Source organism: Sus scrofa, chromosome 1 (assembly GCF_000003025.6).
Source record: "Sus scrofa isolate TJ Tabasco breed Duroc chromosome 1, Sscrofa11.1, whole genome shotgun sequence".
Classification (NCBI taxonomy): Eukaryota; Metazoa; Chordata; class Mammalia; order Artiodactyla; family Suidae; genus Sus; species Sus scrofa.
The window spans coordinates 124,233,165-124,256,263 of record NC_010443.5 but is presented as its reverse complement, the minus strand read 5'-3'; the positions used below and the strand labels follow the sequence as shown (position 1 = coordinate 124,256,263).

The window sequence follows — 23,099 nt, the reverse complement described above, 5'->3', positions numbered from 1 at the left end:
ATTATGTCATTCTTTTTACGGCTGAGTAGTATTCCATTGTGTATATATACCACCTTTTCCGAATCCAATCATCTGTCAATGGACATTTGGGTTGTTTCCATGTCCTGGCTATTGTGAATAGTGCTGCAATGAACATGCGGGTGCATGTGTCTCTTTTAAGTAGAGTTTTGTCCGGATAGATGCCCAAGAGTGGGATTGTGGGGTCATATGGAAGTTCTATGTATAGATTTCTAAGGTATCTCCAAACTGTTCTCCATAGTGGCTGTACCAGTTGACATTCCCACCAGCAGTGCAGGAGCGTTGCCTTTTCCCCACAGCCCCTCCAGCACTTGTTATTTGTGGATTTATGAATGATGGCCATTCTGACTGGTGTGAGGTGGTATCTCATGGTAGTTTTGATTTGCATTTCTCTTATAATCAGCAATGTTGAGCATTTTTTCAGGTGTTTGTTGGCCATCTGCATATCTTCTTTGGAGAAATGTCTATTCAGGTCTTTTGCCCATTTTTCCATTGGTTAATTGGTTTTTTTGCTGTTGGATTGTATAAGTTGCATATATACTCTGGAGATTAAGCCCTTGTCAGTTGCATCATTTGAAACTATTTTCTCCCATTCTGTAAGTTGTCTTTTTGTTTTCCTTTTGGTTTCCTTTGCTGTGCAAAAGCTTTTCAGTTTGATGAGGTCCCATGGGTTTATTTTTGCTCTAGTTTCTATTGCTTTGGGAGACTGACCTAAGAAAATATTCATGAGGTTGATGTCAGAGAGTGTTTTGCCTATGTTTTCTTCTAGGAGTTTGATGGTGTCCTGTCTTATATTTAAGTCTTTCAGCCATTTGGAGTTTATTTTTGTGCATGGTGTGAGGGTGTGTTCTAGTGTCGTTGGTTTGCATGCAGCTGTCCAGGTTTCCCAGCAATGCTTGCTGAATAGACTTTCTTTTTCCCATTTGATGTTCTTGCCTCCCTTGTCAAAGATTAATTGACCATAGGTGTCAGGGTTTATTTCCGGGTTCTCTATTCTGTCCCATTGGTCTGTCTGTCTGTCTGTTTTGATACCAGTACCACACTGTTTTGATGACTGTGGCTTTGTAGTATTTCTTGAAGTCTGGGAGAGTTATGCCTCCTGCTTGGTTTTTGTTTCTCAGGATTGCTTTGGCGATTCTGGGTCTTCTGTGGTTCCATATAAATGTTTGCATTGTTTGTTCTAGTTCTGTGAAAAATGTCATGGGTAATTTGATAGGGATTGCATTGAATGTGTAGATTGCTTTGGGTAGTATGGCCATTTTTACAATATTGATTTTCCCAATCCAGGAACATGGAATATCTTTCCATTTCTTTACATCTTCTTTGATTTCTTTGTTTAAAGTTTTATAGTTCTCGGCATATAAGTCCTTTACCTCCTTGGTCAGGTGTATTCCGAGGTATTTGATTTTGTGAGGTGCAATTTTAAAAGGTACTGTATTTTTGTATTCCTTTTCTAGTATTTCATTGCTGGTATACAGGAATGCCACTGACTTCTGAATGTTAATCTTATATCCTGCTACTTTGCTGAATTGATTAATCAGTTCAAGTAGTTTTGGGGTTGAGTCCTTAGGGTTTTCTATGTATAGTATCATGTCATCTGCATACAGTGACAGTTTGATCTCTTCTCCTCCTATATGGATGCCTTTTATTTCTTTTGTTTGTCTAATTGCTGTGGCTAGGACTTCCAAGACTATGTTGAAGAGCAGTGGTGAGAGTGGGCATCCCTGTCTTGTTCCATATTTGAGTGAGAAGGCTTTCAGTTTTTCCCCATTGAGTATTATATTTGCTGTGGGTTTGTCATAAATGGCTTTGCTTATGTTCAGGAATGTTCCCACTTTGGGGAGTGTCTTGATCATGAATGGATGTTGGACTTTGTCAAATGCTTTTTCTGCATCTATTGAAATGATTATATGATTTTTGACTTTTCTTTTGTTAATGTGGTATATATGCCAGAATTTCTTAATCCATTCATATATCGATGGACATTTGAGTTGTTTCCATGTCTTATCTATTGTGAATAGTGCTGCAGTGAACATGCAGGTGCATGTGTCTTTTTCAAGGAAAGTTTTGTCTAGGTATATGCCCAAGAGTGGGGTTGCTGGATCATATGGTAGTTCTATATATTTAGTTGTCTAAGGTCTCTCCATACTGATTTCCATAGTGTTTGTACCAATTTACATTCCCACCAACAGTGCAGGAGGGTTCCCTTTTCTCCACACCCCCCCCCCAGCATTAGTTATTTGTGATCTTTAATCCATTCCACTGTTGATGGACATTTAGGTTGTTTCCATGTCTTGGCTATTTCTGAAGAGTGCTGCAGTGACCATAGGGGTGCACACATCTAAGACAATGATATCACTTATATGTGGAATCTAAAATACGGCACAACTGAACCTATCTATAAAATAGAAACAGACACCCAGACGTGGAGAACAAACTTGTGGTTGCCAAGGGGTAGGGAGTTGGATGGATGGGGAGTTTGGGGTTGGTAGATGCTAATTAATATATTTAGAATGGATAAGCAATGAGGTCCTACTATGTAGGGCTGGGAACTATATCTAGTCTTGGGCTAGAACATGGTAGAAAATAATAATGAGAAAAGGAATGTATGTATGTGTATGACTGGATCACTATGCTATACAGAAGAAATTGGCATAATACTGTAAATCAACTATACTCTAAAAAAATAAATTTTTAAAAAGATTTTTTTTAAATATAGGAGGCAGGGCTTCATCTATAGATGGGAGGAATATGTCACCTGCAGTAGAAAGAGGCAGGCTATGAGAGCAGGAACCAAAGCAGGCCTTGACAGATTTCTTCTCCATTGTCATTTTCCAGTGATGCATAAAATGCTATGTCATTACCCCCAGGAGGTGGTATATTCTAAAATGTCAATAGCTTTGAGAAAGTTATAGATAAATTTGTGAGTAAGAGACTCAGAGTGTGGGTTATTAATAGACACCAAGAAGTTTTAAGGCATATACCTAACCTTTGGGTGGATATCAGGGAATGACAGTCTTCTCCCCCTGAAAAAAAAAAAATGGTGCCATCATCTGATATGGAACACAAGGCAGAATGGACCAAAGGTCCATAAGTTACACGATAGTGTCTGCTATTAATAGTTCACTTCTGTACATCAGAATATATAAGCACACACACATACCCTGGCTATTTATCAAGCAGTCATAATACTAATCTCTCACTACTACACCGTAATTTTTCTTAGAGAGTGTACCCGTACCTGATCATCTCATTCTGAATAAGCACAAGGCCTACAGGTTTGCCTTCCCTGGGTCTTGGACCAGAGGCGTGGGTAGAATTGAGTCAAATATATAATCCAGGAAAACAGATGAACCCAAAGTCCCATTAGCAAGGTGGCAGGTAGAAGAAAGTAGGGTAGTAAAGAGATACATCTGAAGCAAAAGCTTGGCCAGATGGAATGAGAAAGTTTGAGATGTGGGTCCATGATAGACTCCCAGGGGCAGTAGAAGGTGTGTATGTATGTGCATGTGTGTGCGTTTCTGTGTGTGTGTGTATGTGTGTGTAGCTTGTTCTTGAAGCATCTCAAGCCAAGCTCAGTTTTTAAGGGTACTGAAACAATTTAAAAAATTAGTTCCATAGGTGGTATTCTCTGTAGCTCCTGTTTTGTTTAGGTTAGTACTTTCTCATTGTGTTGCTCACTCTTTGTTGTCAAATGCCTAACTAAATATTTGGGCTGCCGCCTCAAATGGGTGTTTGTTCTTCCTCTATTTCAACAAATGGTATAGTGTCTGAAGGTGTTGACCATTCAGATGATAATTCCTACTGATGGATGTGGCTCCCTCATAGAAACTGAGGTTGTAGACAGGATAAGAAAGTGCCCCTTCTTCTTGCCCTCTCTGCATTTGTCTGGGCATGAATCATTCCTAAAAGCCCTGACACCTACCTGACTGAGCTGTGATATGGCAGACCTGGGAGGTTACTGCAGACACTCAGGGCACAGGGGCTGCTGCTTCCAGGGAACCCTGAGGGAATTCTTCTTCCAGGCTTCCTTTGTGATGTCTCCTGGGGCAGGCAGTCCCTGCCAGAACCCTGGGAGATGAGGACTACAGGCCATTACTGCTGGATTCTTTCTTAGCTGCACTCACCCTCTGGGTGATCTCATTCAACTTTATGGCTTTATACATCTTCTGCCAGCCACTTCTGCATCCGTCTCCAGTCTAGTCCTCTCTTCCAAGTCCCAGGCTCTGTCTTTTTGACATCTCTCAGACGCATTGTCTGCAAACTGAACTCACACCTCCCAAAACATATTCTATTTGTAGCATTATTCCCATTTCAAGTTAATGGTCACTTGGTTTCCCAACTGCTCATGGCAAACACTTCAGTAGCATTTTGGTTTTTCTCTCTCACACATGCACAACTTCTAATCCACCAGAAAATTATTATAGATGGCTCTACCTTCAAAACAGAATCTAACCACTTCCGCTGAATCCTCCTTGATACGATCATCATTTTTTCTTCCCTGTGTTACTACAATAGCCTCCTAAGTGATTTCCCTTCTTTTCTCCTTTTCCCTAGCCAAGTCTATTCTCAATAGCCTGAAAATCTTTCAATGGGCACCATTTTGCTCAGTCAGGGGCATTTACAGTGGTTAAAAATTCTACTACTCAAAGTGTGGACCTTTCAGCAGCACCAGAAGCAACTGAGATCTCGTTTGAAGTTTAACATCTCAGGCCCTACCCCACACCAAGTAGATACAACTTCATCTTCACAAGATCCCAGGTGATTTATATGCACTTGAAAGTTTGGTACGCACTGGTCTACAAGATCCTGCATGATTTGGACTTCTGCTATTCTTCGATCTCATCTCTTACTCCTCACTCATCCCTCTGCAGTCATACTAGAAGAGTCCACGCTGTCCCCTTAGTCTTTCTCAAGCATGGTGGCATGCTCCTGACCTATGGCTTTCTCACAGAGTGTTCTCTCTGCCTGAAATGATATTCTTCCAGACATCAATATCACCAACTCCCTCGCCTCCTTCAAACATCACCTTCTCAAAGAGGCCTACAGACTACTCTATTCTAAAATTGATAACCGCCCCCTCCCCAAATTTTCAATCACTCTTATCTGCCTTCTGTCTTATTTCCTTAGCTCTTATCACCTACAGACATATTCTATAATTTACTTATTATGTCGATTTTTATCATTTGTCTTCCCACTGCCCTGGCTCTTGTGAATGTCAACTTCACAAGGAGCTTTGCTGATAGGTAAGTGCCTAAAATTATCTCTGACACATAACATGCTCCCAATAAATACTTGTTGAATGAATTAATGAATATAGTAAAGATATTCTGCTGCTTGCTAATTTGGAGATGGATATACATTTCAACAGCAGGCCACCTGTAATGATAGGGATTCCTTATCCCCAGATAGAGTACAAAGGTCTGAGTGTGGAAAAGGTAGAGAGGGCCTCCTCCTAGAGGCAGCCCCAGCAGAAGTGTAGTTTTCTGAGCTTTCCTTTCCTCTTAGGGAATCCCTGAGTAATTGGAGCAAAGTTAGCACCTTCCTAGAACACAATCTGCAACAGGCTATTAGTAGCCTATGTCTTCATTTATGAAAGGCAAGACCAATGCATGAGACAGCTTTTCAAGGAGGCTGTCTCATGTCATTTTGTTGTATTTTAACTTTGTGGGCTAGACCTGGAGAGAACCAACAAACAGTGGAATTACCTTTCAAAAAAATACCTTTTTCAATATGCAGTCATTCTTCCAAGCCTTTTTCAGAGCCAGAGCTGTAATTTGGGTGGATATGAAAAGGAGAACGGAAGTAGAAAACTGCTTTTGGAAATCAGAAAACCACACCTCAAATTGCAGGCAACAGGTTGGCCACAGAAGGGAACCTGAGACTTGTGAGCTATTGAATTCTATTTACTCCATGACCTCCATTGAGCCATGTGGAATGGATGTTTTTTTGTATGGGAGCATCATCATCATTTAGAGTGATCCACAGACCCTGATTTCAAGAGTGTTAGGTTCATTCCAGAATGGTTAAGTGGTCTTGGCACCCAGTTATCATCATGTAAACCTAGCTCATTTTCAGCCTGAGACACCTGGTACTTCAGTTCAGTGCCCCAATATGAGTAGTCTGGCCTCCCAACAAACTGAAATGAAATTACAAAAGGATCTTCTGGAATGAAATGGTATGTGTGGTCTGTTTGCTCTCAGATGATCATAGCAGCCACAGGCACATCCAAGTGACTGAGTCAACTTGCTTTTCAATGTTATTGATGTTCTAGTTTTGAATGTAACCATTACTGTCAAACTGAGGCTATTTAACTAAAATCTAATTTACTATCTCATCAGTGTGTTCTACCTTCCCAGGGAATAGGAGGAAGACCAGAATACTAACTATTCTGAGCTCCTCCCTATTGCTCTTTTATGGACAGACAGCTGAGGGACAAGAAGGTCCCGTCTGCCTGGTAGGGACACTGTGAATTAGTATGTGTCCTAGAAGTGTGCCCTCGGCCATAGCTCTACGAAGCTAGCAAATGAGATGCCTCACTTCTTTAAAGAAATTAGTTAGAAGAGGACATCATTAAAGTGATAAGTATTGATGAGTCATAAGACTTGCTCATGCAAAATAATTGCCAAGTGCCCAACATATTCTCCTAGCAGCTGATCCCAGGCACTGGGTCTTCAGTGAGGCAAGGAGCCCACACTCAGAAGTAGCTGTTCTGAATATTGCATTTTTTTAATTTTTTTTTAAAGAAGAAACGGTTTTTAAAAATAAATTTTAAGGGCCCAAGAAGAATGAGGCCTTGCTGAGGACTAAAGTAGTCTCTTTGGGTGAGAGCAATGTTTTCTAGAAAAGCATTCTTTCCAAGAGCCAGTTCTGCTCTCTAATTTCATAGCTTCCAGCTGCACTTCTGGAAAAAGTAATATCTTGGTCAGTAGAGTTTTCAGGCCTTTCACTTTATAATGAATGAGGAATGAACTGTCATCTATTATCCTTACATATTCAGGGGAAAGACACTGTCCTCGGCAGTGGTATGGCTGCCCCTCATTCCCTGGCTGCCTGATTTTTCCATTGTGATCACATTGTGGGCTATTGCTTACCAAGAGTTTTCAAAGTGGGTGTGTTGGAAATTAGATCATAGACTCTCAGATTGGAAGGCAGATGTTTCGAGGTCAGACAGTCTCACTCTGAAATCCGCCTACTTGAAGGACACTGGCATGACAGCTAAGGTGTTTTTTTTTTTTTTTTCCCCATAGGAAAAACCTATTTGCTCCCTTCCATGCTTTCATTACACACTTATGTGGTGGTGGGAGGAATGCAGTGATTTCTATTTTGAGCTTTCCTTTTTCTCTTTTTAGAGGTACCACAGGACGCTGAGACTGAGAGCAAAATACAGCTTAAAATAACATAAAGTGGAGAGGTTTTATGTGTCTTCTGCTCTTGTTGTTGTTTATTTGTTTCCTCCCCCGCCCCCCCAGGCCCCACCAATGCCCGGAAATATTTATCTGGGAGGAGACTCTTCTCCTGACCTTAGAATGACCCTTAGCTGTTGTGTTTCCTTCATGTCACTTAACTTTTTTAAAGAAGAGTGACCTCCATCCAGTGTCTCTAGGTCCTCACCAGAACCCTCCTTAACACCCCCATCAACTGGCCTCTACCCTGACAACTAATAAAACTGCCTTTTTCGGCATCAATAAGTTGGGGGAGCTATCTTTCCTCAATCTTCTGGAAATGCCTATGAAGCCTTCTCTTCCTTAGGCTTCCTGCTTATTTTCCTCACTGAGCCCACCCTGACCTACTGTTTGTTTTCCAAGCTGGGCAATACCAAAGCATTTCCCGAAGCAATTGCCCCAAGGGCAAGGACTTGGCTTGCTTTAGCTCTCTTTGACCAGTACTGTGTCCTGTACTTCACTGGACCCACGAAATGTTGATAATGATGGTGAGGGGAGGACAGTTACAACTACCAGGGATATGGCTCTTTATTTATTTTTAAAACTGGAATTACATATGCATTTGAAAAGTACGATTTAGAGGAGTTCCCGTTGTGGCGCAGTGGTTAATGAATCCAACTAGGAACCATGAGGTTGCGGGTTTGATCCCTGCCCTTGCTCAGTGGGTTAGGATCCAGCGTTGCCATGAGCTGTGGTGTAGGTTGCAGACGTGGCTCGGATCCCGCGTTGCTGTGGCTCCGGTGTAGGCCGGTGGCTGCAGCTCTGATTAGACCCCTAGCCTGGGAACCTCCATATGCCGCGGGAAGCAGCCCTAGAAAAGGCAAAAAGACCAAAACAAAGAGTATGATTTATAGCACAGAAGAGGAATTTAATTTCTGATAATAAGGGGAAAATAAGGAAGGTGTAGAGAGACAGAGGAAGTGATTGGACAAAATAGAGAAGGAGATATTTAGGCCAGATATTTAGGCCAAAGAAGGCTTTGTTTTCTTTAGTTTTTAAAAGGTAATGACTAAACTTAAGAAGCTCTTTCACTCTTTCTTTTTGGAGAAAAAGAACCTGAGAACAAGAACTCAGATGGAAGTCAGGGAGTGAGTGATAAGTAGTTGTTTATACAGATGATGATCAGAGAGTTAAGGGGGAATTCAATAGTCACTAGTCTGTGAAAGCCAGGTTTTATGCACTAAAAATTTGTCGGGATTGCAAAAATTACTTTCAGAATATGAGGCCAGACAGGCCTTAATCAGTGATAAATGGTTGTCCAAAGTGCCGTTTATAAAAAGCGGGTGCATTGACTTGTCCGAAGGCCTCCAAGGGGATGTAGCTTCTGGCCGGAGATGGGCCAGACCCCCTCCCTGCCTTTCACTGTAGTTGCTATTTGGTTACAAGGGGCAACAAACAATTTATAAGGCTCCGATTCAGTGTGATGGCTCAGTCTGCTGCTGCCATTTATATCATATTAGTGCCTACTCTCTTTCCTTCTCATGGGGAAATGGCAAGGATGATTGATGCCAGGTCTATGAAATCCTTTGAGCTTCTTTGGAGAAATACAAGAATTATTATTATTATCATCATCAAAAACTGCTTGAAAATGTTTTCACACTGTGCTTCATGCTAGGACAGACCTTATTTTTAGCATTGGATTGTCAGCCTATGTTAATCCTTCTTCATGCTACTGACCTTCCAGATTCTTCCCTGAAGGAGCCTAGGAAAGAGGGAGGAGGAGAGTTTCCTCATTAAGGAAGACCTTTAGGAAAGTGGTCAACTGAATTGCCACATCTTCTTGTGCCTATTCATGGGTGACTCTGTGTCCATGAAACCTGGGCAGTTCTCACTAGGGAGGGTGATGGAGGAGCCAGTGGATGATACAAAATCAATTTTCCTTTGGTTTTAAAATATACTTTAAATTTTACTTTAGAGAATAGTGCTCTGGGAATTTTTTCACACATAACACGTCCTAAGAGTAAAAGTAAAAGAGTTCTATAAGGAAATTGAGACCCAAAGAAGCCAAGGCCCTGGAGCCTTGGCCAAGGGAAGTGTGAGGAGTGGAAACCAAGTTTCCTGGGACACAAACTAGTGCTCCTTTCTTTCTCATCATATCACATGTTCTAAACCTGAGGACATAAGATGGACTTAACATCTTACGCATGTCCGTCTTTGTACTCACATCTTGGGCCAGACCTGTGTAATATCGTTTCAGCTACCACAAGGCTGACTAAAAATTTTACCTCCAATTCTACCTGTCAGAATACAGTATTTAAAAAATACCCAGGAGAAGAGATGGGCATTTTGTGTTGGTCTTCAGAAAATTCTTGAGGGGGATTATTTCTGAGAAGTATCCCATGAACACCTGTGATCTCAACCAAAAACAGCAGGGCCTAGAGGTGGTAATGTGAAATGGGGAAATTGAATTTGATTCCAAGGTCAAATAATGGGATATTTATGTGGAGGATCTGGCACTTTTTTTGTTTTTTTTTTTTTTTTTTGTTTGTTTGTTTGTTTTGGCTTTGAGGAACTAAAGCAAAGAGAAATGGAAGGTACCGAAAAGAAGCCAGCATCTAGCAAAGGAGGATGTACTTTTCATGGTGTCTCTATGCTGGTTGTGGTTTTGAGACAGAAAAGAGTCTTCAGGGTCCAAAGAGAAAACTTGGATTTTATGTTTCCTGAATTTGAATTATCCTTCTTCAGGCAGAGTGAGTGAGGTCAGAATCAGGATTGAGACCATAGAAAAGCGGCCTATTTTTTGTTACTGGCCCAGAGTAGAACCACCTCCTTCAGTGGATTTTGCTCAGAGGTTCCCCACTGACAAGAGCCTCTTGATGAGGTTCATAGAGCCACCTTGTGATGCATGGGTCAGTGTGGGCTCACCTGCTTTTACATGAAGGCATGTAGCTGGTTGGACATAGGTTGCGGTGCTCTTTGCAGGCACTTAGAAGAGGAAGAGATGTCATACATGAGGTGCTGGAGGGCAGTTGTGGAGGAAGGCCCCAGGCTTCTATGGAAGCTTCAGGCTTCCCCAGATCCTTTTAGAGGGGACCTTTCCCCCACCTGCTATTGCCCAAGGCCCAGGACAGTTGCCCTTCTGAAGGTTCCTTCTTCTTCTGCCCTGAAGTTCTAGACCATCTCCTCCACTGAAATGTAACATGTTCCAGGACCTGCTTGTCTTGTATCTCTCTCTGCTTCCCCTGTGCCTGTGCCAGAGGTGGCACATAGCAAGCACCCAACAGATGCTGGTTGAGTGAATGAATGACTCCTTTTACAATCAGTGCTTGATACCGGTTTAGAAAGAGTATCCCTTTCTTTGAAGGCACCATCACTTCAGATTACAATCTCTTTAGAACACTGGGCAATAGTAAATCATTTTGATTTTAAAAAATCCTTCTTTAGACCTAGAAAACAAATGTATCACAAAGATTCATTATTGGGCATGCACGTCGGAGGGACTGTATCCCTTTATCTATCAGTAATCCAGCACACAGGTGGCTGGCACAGCCCTGTGGGCTCCAGGTAGATGGAACATAATGTTTCCCACATGGAGCTGATATGAAACCAAGGAGAGCTCTGCATTCAGAGTTTAGGAGGAGTCTCAGAATATTGTGTGCTTTTCAAGAATGATGCAAAACATTTGTGATTATATTTAAAAATCAAGTTTTTTAGATTTTTTAAAAATATAGAGACCCATATAGGAAATAGTTTCACATATGAACTTCAGGATATTCTCAGAAATTTCCTAACACTGTGCATTTTTCCCTGGCACCATTTTCCACAGTTGTAAATTATATCTGTTTATGGTCTAATTTCCCCTATAAGTCTATAAACTCCAAGTGACCAGTCAGGAACCTTGCTTATCTCATTCACACTCTGTCTCAAGGTGCAAGTACAGAGCTTCAATATGTGTTTGTTAAATGATTAATAAATGACAAGTTAAGTGGATCAGCACCCTTTTGAAAGTTTATAGTCATATCTCCTCTTGGAGAGAAAGCAAAGGGGGTTTTTAGATGGTGTGAGTAGTGATTCCAGAAAGTAGTGGTAAAGCCCTCTCACCAGGGCAAGGGGACATGGGTGGTGGTGGCAGTGACAGCGACAATGACTTTGTGTGGTCACCTTTGTTCACTATGGGCAGAATTAGGGAAGGAAGGAAATCCATCAGGATCCCAGCGGAAACAGATGACAACTCTCAAACCAGGAAATTAGGGAGACTTTAGTGAATTTACCCTTACCAAGTTATGCACAAGTTAAGAGATACCTTTAAGAGATGATGAGGCCATCTGTGCCTGGCAATGAGAGGAGTCACCTAGCTACAGTGCTGTGGGAAAGGGCTGTCAACAGAACTATAGCCTTCCACTAGAGGGACAGAACCACCCCACCAAAAGCCAGTGGGGATTTGCTAGGGGGAAGTGAATAGCCCCATCTTACTCTCATCTTCCATCTTCTAATGACTTTCTCCTTTGGCTGAATCCAGCTGAAAGCCAGAGGGCCCAGGTGCCTGGGAGCCAGGGAGGTCAGTTTCCCAGGGCATGGAACTGGGCACAAAGGTAGAGAGTAGATCTTGAAGGGCAAATGGAATACCCAGCATAGAGGACCATGACAAAGACCACAGGTCAGTTGGAGAGAACTTGTAAATATTTTTCTGGACTTAAAAAGAAAGGCCCCAAATAACAAATTTCATCAATAATGTCAAACCCCCGAGTTTGGATTTTAACTTTCAACCTTCTTTTAGTAAGCACTAATTGAGCATCTCCTCTGTACCAGGCATACAGGGGCTGCTGAGGAACAGAAGAATAACATAGATAAAGCACAGTACCTACCTTCAGGGGGGTCCCAATCTAGTGGGCAGAACTAAGCTTTAGAAAGACCCAGGTGTTGAGGGTGCTGAGAAGGGACATGACCAAATTCAGGCTTCTTCACTGAGCCCTTCCTGATGGAGGCCAACTTGAAGCTGGGACTCAGGTTGTGAAGGAGTCCAGGTAGGGCAGGGGAAGTCAAGAGGAGTGGCTGGGCAGGAAGGCAGCTTTCCTAATGGAAGACAGGAAGTAAAAGAGAACATGATTCTTTGTGGAACTTTCAAAGTGATGCCCAAACCTAAACAGGATGGCTTGGTGGTTCTCAGTGTTGGATATTTACTCCACAAGCCTTCTCCCAGTTTGCTCTTAAGAGAAAGATAAAGAAGACTGGATGGGTTCACTGTACTTTTAGAAAAACCTGATTTTTTGTGAGCATTCTCTGTTCTGGATCAACCAGAACACTCCCAGACACCCTTTCAGCGATGACTTGCCGTCTCCTCTCTGGGTAAAAGGAGCCAGGATTTCTGCCTATTATTTTCAGATTGCTTCCTCTGCAGGAAATTGTGTCAATTTATTTGGACGTTTGTGGTTTCACTGCACTCCCCAAGCCATTACATCATGATGTGGTAACTCAGAACTCCAGTGGCACATTATCAGAGCCGACTATTTCTGGAAGCCAGGAGATAACAAACAAAGCGGCTTCATTTGGCCTATAAGCATGTTAAACACCCTCAGCAGAGGACAGCAGAATACAAATATGCCTTTCTCCTGACTTTTATCAAGGAGAGGAGAGAGAGAGAAGTGGGCTAGATATAAATTATATGCCCCGCACAGCATAGGATCTATCATAAAATCTATTGCCACCGATACAAACTGGCTTCAGTGTATAATTTAGTGACAGTTTTGTGCATTATGTCTCCTCACTGACAAGATTGCTGCATGGTGAAATGTTGTCGTATCTAGGTATGGATGGAACTGCCTAAAGATTTAAGTCATTTGATTCCATCCTGAATTAACATGCTCAACCTAATCCTCATCTCCCCGGGAGACTGCCAATTGTGCGGGAGGATGAGCAGAAGGCTTTTCATGCAGGTGGCTGGGGCCTGTGTTTCCACTTGCCTGCATACCATTCCCCCTTGTGAAGCTGCTGATTGAAACTTACTTGAAGATTACCTTGGTAATAATTTGAGCCTTATCAGGGAAAAAAAAAAAAAACAACAAATTAATGAGGTTTCTGTCGATAAAAGAAATAGAAAGGGCTTACTTTCCTAAAGATGCCTGATACCATGGATAAATCATGGACAAATAGAAAGCTTGCTGTAGTTTATGCCTAATTATAAATGACTTAATACCAAGTCAGACCCCAAAGATTCATGGGTGTGATCATTCTGAAACCTAATTAGTTAGAGGGAGATAGTACTAAGTATCAAGATTTTCATTAGGCAAGGAAGTCTCTTCTCTACTCATATTTAGCATTATCCCAGTGGCAAATAAGGAAATTTATCTTCCCTGAGTAGATGAATTGGGCTCAGTCTACTGAAATGTATTGCTTAATAATTGCTTTATTGGGCTAGGCCCAGACAGCAAATATTAGGGCCTTTCCTGGGACCAGTGATCGCAGAAGCTGTCATAGTCACTTTAGCCTGGTATAACAGAATATCATAGCTTGGGTGGCTTCAACAACAGACATTCATGTTGCACAGTTCTGGAGGCTGGAAGTCCAAGTTCAGGGTCAAATTCTTGGTGAAGGTACTTCTGTTTGCACATGGCAGTCCTCTTGTTGTGTCCTCACATGGTGAAGAAAGAGAGGTCTGGTCTCTTTCTTTTCTTATAAGGACACTATTCCCACCATGGAGGCTCCTCCCCCCTCACCTCATCCAAACCTAATTATCTCCCTAAGTCCTCACTTCCTTGTAGCATCCCATTGGTGTTAGGGTTGGTAAGATGAACTTGTGAGCATAAACATGAAGGCACATATGTCTACCAGCAACCAGGCAGAGCATGAGCATAAATAATGAGACGGCTGAGTATTTGCTCATGACAATGTTCATGGACCAAATTCAGTAGCAGTCATGGTGACTTGAGCATCTCTCCATGCTATTCTCTTTACAGAGGGGCTGGCTGGGTAAGAAATGGACTCCCTTTTGCTTGTGGTCACAGAGCATCTCTCCCTCTTCCCACTTCTATGTCTTCACCTGTCACCCTTCCATGTGGCTTTGCCCCAGGCCATGAATTCTCTCTCTGCCCTTCCCCTCTTCGGTGATATGGATCGATGAGAATAGATGATTTAAAGAGAAAGAGAGGATGAAAAATGATTGCCTCTAAGGTAGCAGAAATAAGAGATTTATACTTGTCTGAGCACAGCCTCAAAGCAGAATGGATCTTTTATGTAAACATAGCCCTGGTCCTCATGTTTTTGCAAACAAGGGCTTCATAAATGAGATCTTAAAATGTGCTTCACAGCTTTCAGGTCAGGCCGGGATGGGGCCTCAACCACCCAGTTGGTTACGTAAAGAAAGTCTTCAGAGCTTCTTGGACTTCTTAAATTCTTCTGCCACTTGAGTAAGTAGCCCTTCCATGACTTCCTTTTATCAGTCTCTTTCGGCTCCTGCCTTGCTCTCTTATCAATTCTTGCTTTTCAGAGTTTTAAAAACTTATCCCAAAAAAGGGGTCAGAAGTTGAAAATAAGTATTATCATTTGAACAGGGAGCCTCACTTCCAAAATAATTGCTCTCTGCTACTCATCTGCTAGAGAAGGTTAAAAAAGGGCATTGAATTAGATGGAGCCTTATTTAATGTTCTGTCAGACATCTGACCCCGCTGTAAAATCCTGTAATTCTGTCCGTACAGCTTTAGCTTCCAACAGGGTGGTAGAGTCAAGGGAGCCTCACTGAAATCAGTAGACAGATTCCTATGTTGTTTACTCTTATGCTCTTTGAAAATCTTGAATAGACAAACACAACAACAACAAAAACAGTCCAGTGATGTGGAAAAGGGAAGGAGGCAGACCACCCACTGTAACGCTCTCTGCATTTACGGAGTTAACAGCCTCTTGGATAACACACTCACTTCCTTATTGTAGAGTTGTAGGATTTCAGCAAACAAGGAAATAAGAAAGAAATTTTGTGCTTTCAAACTATAGTTTTGGGCTCTTCATCACAGTCAGTCATGGGCATTTCTTTACCACTAATATCTGCACCTTAATTCTTTTTTTTTGAATTTTTTTAAAATTAAAGTACAGTTGACTTACAATTTTGTTCCAATTTCTGCTGTATAGCAAAGTGAGTCTGTTATACATATAATCCCAGGAGATTGAATATAGTTCCCTGTGCTGTACTGTAGGACTTTGTGGTTTATCCATTCTTTTTTTTTTTTTTTTAGTGAAAAATTTGTTTATTAAAGTATAGTTGATTTACAATGTTGTGCCAATTTCTGCTGTACAACAAAGTGACCCAGTCATACATATATAAGTCATGCATGTATATACATGTACCTTAATTCTTTATTTCCATTCCTATTGCTTCCTTCCCTGCTCCCAGCTCGCACTTTATTCCTGTGGCTTTGCTCTTAACCAGCTGCCACGTACACTTCCCTCATTCTGAACTATGAAGGGCCCATGGCCATCTTTCTTAGAACTGTTTGCCTTTTGTTAGGGAACTTGAAGAAGACCTCAGCACTTTCTCTCAGTCATGTAGAGGAATTGAGAGAAAGAACTCTGATGCGTGGGGAAGTTTTTGAAGGCCAAGGGTTCAGAGTAGTGTCTCTAAAAATGTCTCATGGGGAGTTCTTGCTGTGGCTCAGTGGGTTAAGAATCTGACTGAGGTGTCTTGGGTCACTAGAGAGGCTCAAGTTCAATCCCTAGCCCAGTGCCATTGGTTAAAGGATCCAGCATATGTTGCAGCTGTAGATCAGATTTGGTCCCTGGCCTGGGAACTTCCATATACCATGGGTGCAGCTACTGAAAAAAAAAAGGGGTAAGAACCCCACTAGAATCCATGAGGATGTAGGTTCAATCCCTGGCCTTGAACAGTGAGTTAAGTAGCCATTGTGGTGGCACTGTGCGGTGTAGGTCACAGATGCAGCTAGGATCTCATATTGTTGTTACTGTGGTTGTGGCATGGGCTGGCAGCTGCAGCTCTGATTCAACTCCTAGCCTGGGACCTTCCATATGCCATGGGTATGGCCATAAAAAGATAAGGAAGGAAGGAAGAAAGAAACAAATGTCCCATGGAAGCAAGTATCTATTCATAAAAGACTGGGTTTGAGGTGATCTGTGGCTAGAGATCCCACTACCGGGGACCCAAATGTTATCAGTCATCCTTCTCAAGGACTAGGGCTTATTCAGGTCAAAGCATCTGGCCAGTTCTTTGGAGACATGGCCAATACTCAGCAATGCCCATTAGACTGAAATGAACAGTTTAATTTGAAACCTGTCTTCAGTAACTAATATCATCATTATGACAGTGGGCAACCAGTGCTCATTCTTTCTCTGTTTTGGATTTGGGTTTTGGTGATGGTGGTGTTTGGGCACTAAAATGGAACTAGTGACTCTTAATTGGACTGCCCTTCATTTTCTCCATGTCCCAGGAGGTACTGACAGGGATGACCCCCAAGAGAGGAATATTTGCCAAATGCTTTAAAGTCCTGTCAGGTTGAGTGGGTGCAAACTGGGCCTGAACCCTGATGATTGGGTTTTTCTAATAAAAAGGAAGAAACTGGCAAAATGATTCCTTCCCCAAAAATAATGCTATAATTTTCAAACTGGCAAGTGACACACTAAATATATACATTTGCTAAGAGGAAATTTTGAAAAGAATAAAGAATAAATGCTTGGTTCTATTTAAAAAAATATCTGAATATCTTGGATATATATTTTGGCAAAAGGGTGTTCTGAGCAGGAATTGTACGGAAATGCCAAAAAAAGAAAAGAAATCTTGTGATATCACATGTAGATTGTTCTGGAGTTTGTTACAGATCTAGTTCCAAAGGAGAACAAGAAAACCAACCTCTCAAAGGTTTTCTGTGAAAGTAATTGATGAAAGGTGTTCTTGAGTAGGTATGTTTTTGTGTTTAGTTTTTTTTTTTTTCTTTCTTAGAGAAAATAGTGTTTTATTGAGTTCACAGCACAAAATGAGGAAGGCAATTTTGTATGCCAGTCTTAGAAAACTCATAGCCTTACTTTATTTTCCCACCACGTTTTTTTCCCTTTAGGGCATTCTGAACAGTGGGCGAAAAAAAAAACGGGGGGGGGGCAGAAAGAAACTAAATTTATATTTCTCTAGGTGCTTCCTGAAGAAAGGGGGGAAAATACTGGAAAATGCATGTGGATTTATTTCATGAAAATTTCTGTAAAATAATCCACTCTTGAAACTGCTAACAGCTGTTTTTTCATACTCTATAACCCCCAGCAGGTAGGAAAATCCCCTGCAGATTTCAAGAGATTGCATGTCAGTGCAGTAAAGCACCATTCTTTATTATTATTTTTTTAAGACCAGGTTTCCAGTATTACTTCAACAGGAAAAGTTCCTGTGCTGTGTGAGTAACTGTTTCCTAGCAGACAAAAGGTAGTATCATTTTATTGCCAGCCAGACTGGGGTGGAAGGATCAGCACTTCAATTCCTCATGCTTGACTGCACCTAGAACAAAGCCCGGGAACGTGGAAAGCACCTGGTTGATGTAATTCTGAGTCTCTGTTTTAAACTTTAATGTGGACACTGCATTCATTTTCAACTGGTTTCTTGAAGAAACTGGCAGTGGTTGCCTCAGAACCCCCCACATGCTTTTACTATAGAGATTAGAGGTGTAATCAGTTATCATGTATTTTCAGTTTTGTTTTTACTCAGGGAGAACTCTCAACAGGAAAGCCCCAATTTCTACATCTTTCCCATCACTCCAGGCTTCCTAAGGCTAGATTCTCCAGTCCTTCTCCTACAGTAACTTAGAGTACAGGGCTCAAACTTGACGAAGAGAAGTTCAGCTTGGAGAATGCTGGAAAACAGACAAGGTTGTCTGTGAAAACGTTTAACTATGTCTTACCTTTATCATTTTGTTCCCACTCCCACCCCTCTCAGTTGGACAACACTTTAGGAGACGTTGCTGTTTAAGCCTCATCTGTAATTGGGGGATGAAGGAATATTTTTCTCTCTAGGGCATTGATCTTATATGCATGGTCCAAGAAGGCCTACCACCATGTAGCAGGATGGAGGATGGAAAGACCCCTCCTATAAGGTTGTAAGATGGAAGTTTGAGGTTTCATTTCCTCTTGTATCTTATTTTCCAGACCTACACAACAGCTAGCTACAAGGGAAGCTGGGAAATGTAGCCTTATCCTAGGTTAGATAGCTAATAATTCTATTTTATGCAATAAGGGAAAAGGGATATTGGGTAACAAGACTTGGTCTGGTAGGGGAGGCTTCAAGGTGGAAGGGGAGGGGAAGGTAGGCTTCAAAATAGGCTATCATCCACTTATCTCAAGCTAACCCATTTGCATTCAGAAAAGAGGTTCCTGTTTTCCTGGGTCTTTCCCTATTTAGCCCCAAGTGTCTCTGTAGCACTAAAAAAAAAAAAAAGAAAAAAAAGAAAAAAAGGTCAGCCTTACTTTTTTTTTTTTTTTTTTTTTTTTTTTTTTTTTTTTTGCTTTTAGGCCCACACTCGCAACATGTGAAAGTTCCCAGGCTAGGAGTTGAATCAGAGCTGTAGCTGCCAGCCTACACCACAGCCATAGCAACATGGGATCTGAGCTGCATCTGTGGCTCATGTCAATGCTGGATCCTTAACCCAGCGAGCGAGGCCAGGGATCGATCCTGCATCCTCATGGATCCTAGTCGGGTTCGTTAACTGCTGAGCCATGAAGGGAACTCCCAGGTCAGCCTTACTTTGAGGTCTATGTTTTTCCTTTTCTTAATTTATTTTCTCCTTCTTTGGTTAATGATGTCTTTAGTAGCCTTATTTGGAAAGAGGTTTTTGTTCCACAAATAAATGAGAATCATTGGTATAAACCTTTTAGAAATGGTAGCATTTGGGGAAGAATATTACATTTACTTTTAAAAACCTACATTTTTCTTCATCTTTATGTTATTTCATGTGAAGGGGTGATTGCTCCATCAATTTGCTGCGAGTTTGGAAGACCGTGTTCCAGGAAGATATTTAAAGCCTCACATATTTTGTCTTCATTCTTTGGGTGATAGTTTCAGTCTGAAATGCAGCTCCCACCATGAGTGGCTAATCGATTGTGAGCTTACAAAGCTTCGTAGGGAGGAGGAAGCCATTTCCACAGCCCTGCTAGGCTGTCAGGACTGAAGCAAAGGACTTGCACGTCTTGATTTCTTCCCATGCTTTTGGACCAAGAAGATGCTCCTTGGGTGATTCCCTCAGGCCCTGAATCACATGACAGACGATTTAGGCAGCCATGAAGTCATTCACGAATTCCTGTACCTCCCCAACTGTCCTGTGGCTTTGATGTGTCAGGACTTATTGGGAAAGCTGCAGGCCCAGATAACTTTCAACTCTCATGGCCAAGCAGCCCTGACCCTAGGGAAACAAAGAGCAAAAATCATGACTCTTAGGGTCCCCTGAGGAGAAGAGTGGCAGCTCTATAGTCTTATAGAGAGGCCACAGCAGGGTCCTAAGGCCACCCCTGGAGTACAGAGCGTTAGAGGGGCCCCATTTGAAAATATAGTTATGGACTTCCCTGAGCTTCCCTGAGTCTGAGGCTATAAATATCCCTTAGCCTTTGTGAGTACTTTCTCAGGCTGGGTAGAGGCCTTCCCTACTCAAATAGAGAAGGCACATGAAGAGGCCCAGTTTCTTCTTTTTTTTTTTTTTTTTTTTTTTTGTCTTTTTGCTATTTCTTTGGGCCACTCCCGCGGCATATGGAGGTTCCCAGTTTCTTCTAAAGGAAATTATTCCCTAATTTGGAATCCCAATCACCATGGGATTGGACAGTGGACTGGCACACAGTTGGTGGCAAAGGGGTGGCCAGAGATCACCTGGAAGTTACACATGGCATACTGTCTCCAGGGCTCCGGGAAGGTGGAATGAATGAACTAAACTCTAGAATTGAAACTGAGTAAACTGTGTCAGGAGACCCACCTACACTGGGACCAACTATTGCCAATTGCTCTGTTAAGAATTAGGTCCAGGCATATTAGGCAGACGGGGTTTTCCCCTTATGAGATTTCTTTATGGACACCCTCCTCCCATTGTCAGGGACATATGAGGGGATCTGAAGGAATTGGGCAACATTACCCTGAGACAGCAGATGCAAGCTCTTGGCCCAACCCTAACCACTCTACACCACTGGGTGAAGGAATGGTTACCTGTGAGCTTGACCACAGACGCCCACCCCTTTAAACCAGGAGATGCCGTATGGGTAAAAGAGTGTAATGGTCAACCCCTGAACCCCCTCTGGAGGGGTCCATTCACTGTCATTTTATCCACCCCTACTGCAGTGAAGGTAGCCGAGGTGGTCCCTTGGATTCACCACAGCAGAGTGAAGCTGGCTTCCCAAGACTGAGAATGCACTTTGGATCCATCAACACTATAAAAGCTGACCATCTGGAGGAAGCAAATTGTGACCCTAGAGACCCATGAGGATGGCAGCCCTGCTTTAGTCACTCTGGAAGCTGACTAATCTACACACAGCAAAAGCTTGAGGGATCAGCTGCCTGATGGGATAAATAGACTGTTTCTGTTGTATATTCCAGTTCTTGTATCATGATGCACTGTCACCCCTTGTCCCTGTCTGTTGTGATCTTTGCCGTAATCTTCGCAATAGAGTTGGCGAAAGCCGCTCCAGCTGACTGGAAACATGGCAGAAAGCCTGGGACAAGGTGGATGCAGACATTGAATGGTGGGTCCCAGCTGGACTATACTGGATATGTGGGAGAACAGACTATACTCTACTCCCCCCAATCTGGTCAGGATCTTGTGTGTTGGGGTCTATTCATCCATCCTTCTTCTTGCTCCCACTCACCCAAGGGGAAAACTTGAGAGTCCAGGTATATGAGAACTGGAGACCCAGAGAAAATGGCATGCCCTACAAATTGGCAACTGGAAAGATGATAAATGGCCCCCTGAATGTATAATCCATTACTATGGTCCAGCCACCTGGGCAGAGGATGGGTCTAATGGATACCATACTTCCATCTATATGTTAAAGTGTATCATCAGGTTACAGGCTGTTGTTGAAATTATAACTAATGAAACTGCAAAAGCCCTTAATATACTAGCCAAGCAGCAAACCAAAATGTGTAATGCTATCTATCAAAATCACCTAGCCTTAGAGTACTTGCTGGCCTCTGTAGAAGGGGTTTGTGGAAAATTTAACCTGAGTATCTATTCCTTACAAATTGATGATGAAGGGAAGGGTATAGAGGGAATCACAGACTGAATGAGAAAAATCATTCATGTCCCAGTCCAAACCTGGAGAGTCTGGAACCCTGAAAATTTGTTTGGGGGATGGTTTTCAACTTTGGGGGAATTCAAAACCCTCATAGGTGTTGTGTCTTTAATTTTGGGGGCTTGCCTGATCCTATCCTGTCTAGCCCCCCTAGTTATAAGGTCTGTCTCCACCCTCATTGAGGCTATGGTTGAAAGAAAAATGGCCACGCATGTAATGATGTTATACAAATATAAACCCCTAAACCAAGATAATGCTCTTTGACCACAGAAGGGGGTCCAAGCATCAAAGGAGGGAATGTGATAAGGGCCCTCCCAGAACAAAGGGAAGGCAACGTGGCATAACCAGCATCTGTGTGCACGTGCGTAACTCTGCGGCAGCAAGACGTAATCAGTATCCACGTGCAACTTTGTAACATAGACCATCTAACCAGAATTTACAGAATGTATGTTACCTTATAAGGGGGACAAAGGGACTAAAATGTAAAAGGGAAGATAACAGAGGGTATATAAGACAGCGCCCCACTGCCTTTAGGGCTCAGCCTTTGAATGTGAATCCATTGAGCCAGTGCTGGCACTAATAAACGCTGGTTCCCGGCAAATAGCCGCAGTGTACCATCTCTCTGTACGAGGATTGCTGCAACATGATCATCTATCCAGTTTTTGTTATACCACCAAAATAGAATTTAAGTCAAAATGAAAATAGGTCAATGATGTGTACTGTTTTTATGTATGTGAAAAGTTTCCCACCAAATTAGACTCCAGTAAAGAAAACTTTGTATTGTCAATTTTCTATAAATACCCCATAGCAAATAGACATTTTAAAATTATATGTGCAGAGTATAAGCCTGGTATTAAAATTGTGATTTGAAGTGCACAGAAAACTGAAATTCCGACAGGAAATCCTCATGATAACCTCATTTCTGCTCCTTGCCTCTGTATGCAGAGACAAGTTATATTTGGGCTTTCATTACATGGCCACATATACTGAATTCTGTAACATAGTTTTGACCAAAATTATCAGGTATTAGAAAAGAGCTGTATATTGTAACTAGCTTTTTATATCATTGCATATATTCTCAGGCAAAAAGACTATAGGTATGTGCATATGCATTTTTGATGATCTCCTCCCTAAATGAATCCAACAGTGTAGCCAATGCTTCCTCTGTATTCATTAGAATAGGGATTGATGAAGGGAGGTGGGAACATTACCAGTCTCTATACAGACTCATCCTTTCTAGGAGGTCAATATCAGGACAAAGTAGAGCACTGAGTATCAATGGAAGAGAAGTTACAGCCTGTCTCTCTTGCCTCCTGCCTCTCCAATCATCATTACTCAATTACATTCCACGTGAGCTACCAATTGGATGTCATATTTCTGTGCTGCATTCTGTGTGTGCATGTGTGTGTGTATGTATGTGTATATGTTCATGTTGGGTGGGGGAAGGGCAGTTCT

General features: G+C 42.1%; 1 protein-coding gene across 1 annotated transcript in view; it reads left to right on the top strand.

The window, feature by feature from the left end:
• SEMA6D (semaphorin 6D) overlaps nt 1–23,099 on the top strand; it is a 598,535-nt gene that overhangs the window by 329,799 nt on the left and 245,637 nt on the right. The window lies entirely within an intron of this gene.